The sequence below is a fragment of the Moschus berezovskii genome, chromosome 16 (assembly GCF_049115385.1).
Source record: "Moschus berezovskii isolate FMDL1 chromosome 16, NW_MosBer_1.0, whole genome shotgun sequence".
NCBI lineage: Eukaryota > Metazoa > Chordata > Mammalia > Artiodactyla > Moschidae > Moschus > Moschus berezovskii.
The window spans coordinates 62932897-62938710 of record NC_142475.1 but is presented as its reverse complement, the minus strand read 5'-3'; the positions used below and the strand labels follow the sequence as shown (position 1 = coordinate 62938710).

Below are 5814 nucleotides of genomic sequence, written 5' to 3'. Positions count from 1 at the left end.
ATGCTACCTGTTGCTGCTGCTTACATCACACAAGCACACATGTGCACACACACACAGATAACCAAGGGCAAAGGAATTTGGATCTGGAGGCTATGTTCTGAGTCAATGCATGATCTAGGACACATGCAGGAAAGTGGACATCAGCTTAGAAAAAGCTTCTGTGTTTCCATGATTGATGGTTTGATGAAGACCTATTGTGTGACAACCTATGGTCTTACTACTGAATACATCATGATGCGTACCCTCAAGGAGTTTAAATCCTAGCAGAAAAGACAAGCTATGACACTCTACAGCAAGAAGGAGGAGGAGGAGAAGTGAAAGAAGAGGATGGGGATATGAAGGGAGAAAAGGGATAAAAAGATGGGAAGGTGGTGGAGGAAAGGAAGGAGGAGGAAAAGAATCAGCTCCAGAGTTTCCTTTGTTTTAGGAGAAAACACACTTTCTACTTATCTGAAAAGTGTGAGTCTAAACTAAAAATTTGACCTGAGTTGAATGGAATAAGTTATGATTTTAAAACTTTTACCTGAGCCCCATGTAATAGCAAAACCAGCAAAAGCATGACAATTTCACTCACAGGTACAATCCTCTTTTAGTGAACTTTATGGTAAAGCAGAGTCAATAGAACATAACTGGAGTATAGTGGTGGAGACTGTGCTAGAACTTTCTTTGTATATTTAAATAAAGTTATACAGTCAAATTAAAAGCAACTCCAAAACTTCTACCTGTTCATTATGGCAATAAAAACAAAAACACAAGCAACAGCCTACATTTATTGAGCTTTCCTAGATACCAGGCACTGTGATATGATCTTTCTGTATAGTATCTTGTTTAGATTTTATGACAATGGAGAGATAGGACCCATTTTGCTCCTGTTACAAATGAGAATACTGAGACTTAAATATATTAAGCATCTTTGTGAAAGAAAGCAGTTTGGCAAGGACAGCAAATATCCAAGATCATAGTATGGTTGGGAATTGAGAATCCAAAGGAATGGGTGTTCAGGTTGAGCTGGGACAAATAGATGCGATATTCTCCCCTGACCTTCTCCATATTCTTGAACATTTGGGAAGGCTTGAAATTTCTCTAGAACTTGAAACAGTTATTCATGGCATTTTAGTTCTCTGTTAATGGAGTCATTCATGTTGTGCAAACCATTATAACACAGAGCAGCATATGTCATGACAGTGGCGGGTCTAGGGACTTGGGGAGACACAAGTGAGGGGAACTCAGCCCAGTTTGAACAGTTGGAGAAGACATCCTAGGAGAAAATAGCCTTGGATAAGATTTAAAGGAGGAGTGGGAAAGAGAATTAGTGGGCAACAGGAACTCTTGTAGAGGAACAATGTAAGCAAAGCCAGGATGTGAAAAGTAGTTTGGTGTGCGGGAAACAATAATTAGACAGGTAAATGAATATAATTAAACTACTTGTATAAAGCTATACTACAACGAACTTTGGGATGTTTGTATCTTTTTGAATTATGGTTTTTATCTGGATATATGCCCAGGGATGGGATATAGACACTGTCATACAGAATGAAGAACATATATACCAATGTATATATGTGGAATCCAGAAAAAGTGAACTTATTTGTAAAACAGAATTAGAAACACAGATGTAGAGAACAGCATATGGATACCAAGGAGGAGATGGGGTGGAATGGAATGGGAGATCGGAACTGACAAATGTACACCACTACGTGTGAAATAGACAGCTAATGAGAGCCGACCATAGCACAGAGAGCTCTGCTCGGTGCTCTCTGGTGACCCAAATGGAAAGGAGATTCAAAAAGGAGGGGATCCATGTATATGGGTAGCCAATTCACTTTACTGTACAGCAGAAAATGACACAACATTGTAAAGCAACTATACTCCAATAAAATTCTTTTTAGGCTATACTATACATCCATAGGGGGAAGGAAATGGCAACCCACTCCAGTCTTCTTGCCTGGAAAATCCCAGGTACGGCGGAGCCTGGTGGGCTGCCTTCTACGGGGTCGCACAGAGTCCGACATGACTGAAGCGACTTAGCAGCAGCAGCAGCAGCATACATCCATGGGAGGGATTGGGGGCAGGAGGAGAAGGGGACGACAGAGAATAAGATGGCTGAATGGCATCACCAACTCGATGGACATGAGTTTGAGTGAACTCTGGGAGTTGGTGATGAACAGGGAGCCCTGGCATGCTGTGATTCATGGGGTCGCAAAGAGTCGGACACGACTGAGCAACTGAACTGAACTGAACTGATACATCCATGGGGAAACCAGAAAGCTTCATTCCTATTCTAATTACCTGCTCTTTTCTAGAAAATTCAGGCAACTGAATTATCTGCTTTCTTAAGTCTCAACAAATGTGAGTTAGGGAGAGACGGTGAGATGAGAGATAGGTACTCTCAAAAGCAGTGGAAAGAAAGTCATAACAATAAATCACACATAAAAATTTTAAATAATAGCTGACTACAGCCATACAGTAGGCTTCCCAGGTAGCTCAAATGGTAAAGAATCTGCCTGAAATGCAGGAGACCCAGGTTCGATCCCTGGGTTGGGAAGATCCCCTGGAGAAAGGCATGGCAACCCACTCCAGTATTTTTACCAGGAGAATTCCATGGACAGAGGAGCCTGGCGGGCTACAGTCCATAGAGTCGCAAAGTCATGTAGTACCTGGACAGACACAAACTTCAACAGAACCACAGCTTCAATTCATTGTATCATAATAGCATGCTCTAGCCCTGTGCTATGGACTGAATGTTTAGGCAGAGATTAGATCAAGAAAGCTGATCGCTGAAGAATTGATGCTTTTGAACTGTGGTGCTGGAGAAGACTCTTGAGAGTCCCTTGGACTGCAGGGAGATCCAACCAGTCCATTCTAAAGGAGATCAATCCTGGGTGTTCATTGGAAGGACTGATCCTAAAGCTGAAACTGCAATACTTTGGCCACCTCATGAGACTAGTTGACTCACTGGAAAAGACTCTGATGTTAGGAAAGGTTGAGGGCGGGAGGAGAAGGGGACGACAGAGAATGAGATGGCTGGATGGCATCACCAACTCTGTGGACATGAGTTTGAGTGAACTCCGGGAGTTGGTGATGGACAGGGAGGCCTGGCGTGCTGTTATTCATGGGGTCGCAGCGAGTCGGACACGACTGAGCGACTGAATTGAACTGAGATAAAGAAAATGGGGTCCTCCATGATGGAATTGATGTCCTTCAAGAAGAGGAAGAGAAGTGAATCTTCCTGTAAAGATTTAGTAGGAAGGCAGCTGTCTGCAAATCAGCAAGAGGTCTCTCCCTTTCCCTGATCTTGGATTTCCCAACCACCAGAATCATGAGAAATAAATGTCTGCTATTTGAACAGTTCAGTTAGTGATATTTTGTTAGAGCATCCAGAGCTGCCTAAGACACTTAATCCCTCATTCAATGCAAGAATGAATTCTGAAATATGCCTGGAGCATTGTGGGTCGTTTGCATCTGGACATATGGCAGTGATGTATAACATTACTTCAGAATGTCTTGGAACTGAGGAAGAAGAGGGTTAAGTACCTCTCAGGCTATAGATTTGGGGGAAGATGGAAGGTATGGCTATAAATGGAATGTTGCATTAAATTAGGGAGAACTACTGCTTTAAGTTTAGATGCCTACAGTATAAAGAAAGGGAAATATCCAGCAGGCATTGGAATATCTGAAGACAAGAAAAAGGTCCAGGACAGCAATTTAGACTTGGGATATTAGTGGCTGAGTAAGTCATTAAAACAATGAGAGTGGAGAAGTTTGCCTAAGAGACCATGATTGGATAATCAATGAGAAGAGGCAAGACTCCCAAAGAAGACAACACCTGAAAGTTGAGAAAACCCACCAGGACGAAGAAACTGAGTCTCAGCATTCAGCCCTTTCCTCTGATACTCTGAAGCTTCTGTAGGTGTCTCTTCAGTGCTGGTGTCCTGAAAGAGCTAGAAATTTTAGCTATCCAGAACAGAACTGAACTTTCACCTATCTTTTTAAAATTTCTTTTTAACTGAATTATTGCTGATTAACATTATTTTATTAGTTACAAGTATAGAACAGAATTATGAAATACTTTTAAAGATCATATCCCATTAAATATTTTTATAAAATATTGTCAATATTCCCTATGCTACTGTTTACAATAGATAGGACATGGAAGCAACCTAGATGTCCATCGGCAGATGAATGGATATGGAAGTTGTGGTACATATACACAATGGAATATTACTCAGCTATTAAAAAGAACACATTTGAGTCTTAATGCATATATATGGAATTTAGAAAGATGGTAATGACAATCCTATATGCAAGGCAACAAAAGAGACACAGATGTAAAGAACATGATTTTTGGAGTATGTGGGAGAAGGCAAGGGTGGGATGATTTGAGAGAATAGCATTGAAACATGTATATCACCATATGCAAAATAGATGACCAGAGCAATTTGATGCATGAATCAGGACACTTAAAGTCTGTGCTCTTGGACAACCCAAAGGGATGGGGTGGGGAAGGAGGTGGGAGGGGGTTTCAGGATGGGTGGACACATGTGCGCCCATGGGTGATTCATGTTGATGCATGGCAAAAACCACCACAATATTGTAAAGTAATTATCCTCCAGTTAAAATAAATAGATTGATTAAAAAATATTCCATGTGCTGCACAATATATATTTGTAGCTTATTATTTCAAACTTAGTACTCTTTAACCTCTTTTTTTAATGGGATATGTGAGAATGTGCTGTCATTTTTTCACCTGTCTTATTTAGCTATAGTTTTATTTAGACTATTGATCTACAGTTCTGCAAATGTAGTTTGTGTCTATATTAATGTTTTGTTAGCCACATTCCCACCGTTGGCTTCTTTTCAATTTTTAGTCAAACTAAAGTCTCTGTGTTATGTTCTCATGAACTGTTATAAAGCCAAACTTCTGTAATTTATGAAGTTGGTTTTTGACCTTAAATATGTCTCATCTACACTAATTTTTTTATCCTTTGTTCCTTGTTTCATTACTTCAATGAAAAAGCCAGGTAAATGATTACTAAAAAATTATTATCAGAAATATTTCAATTAAAAACTGTGGTTTATTAGATCAGACTTCAATTACCTGGGTGGTCATAAAATGTGTATCATTCTTTTAAAAATTAATTCTAGAAATATGTTCTAAAAGTCTATTTACCATGCACTGAACTAGAGACTAGGTGTTCAGGAATGTAAATAGTCTAGTTTTTACCCTCAGGATTCTAAGTGAGGGAAAGAATCAGGAAGCAAATAAATAGAAATATAAAATCATTATGTACCATGAAGGTAAAATACAGGCTCCCATGAGAAAGAATAACAGAGACATCTATGTTAAATGTTCAGTCAGGGTAGTCTTTTCGGAAGAAGTGTCCTCAAGCTAAATTTGAAAGTGTGAGCAGGTCTCAGTGAAGAGAAGATCAAGTGGATGGTGAAAGGCCTCAAGACAGACTGGGGCAAAGAACAGATCCTAAGGAGCTTCCCTGGTGGCTCAGCTGGTAAAGAATCTGCCTGCAATGCGGGAGACCCAGGTTTGGTCCCAGGATTGGGAAGATCCACTGGGAAAGGGACCGGCAACCCACTTCAGTATCTTTGCCTGGAAAATCCCATGGACAGAGGAGCCTGGCAGACTACAGTCCATGGGGTCTCAAAGAGTCTGACACGACTGAGCAACTTCACTTCACTAAGGACTGAAAAGAAGGTTGAAGTGATTGAATGGCAGCATGGAGGTGGCCTCTGATGGGACTGCTAAATGAGGAAGAAGACAGGTCAACCTAGTCTGGTAGCTATGGTAAAGATTTGAGT

The 5814-nt window shown here is 40.5% G+C and overlaps 1 non-coding gene across 1 annotated transcript; it reads left to right on the top strand.

The window, feature by feature from the left end:
* The first annotated feature begins 2473 nt into the window (after positions 1-2473).
* TRNAF-GAA (transfer RNA phenylalanine (anticodon GAA)) lies at positions 2474-2545 on the top strand. Its single transcript has one exon. It is a non-coding gene; the product is annotated as a tRNA-Phe (tRNA).
* Positions 2546-5814: the final 3269 nt, after the last annotated feature.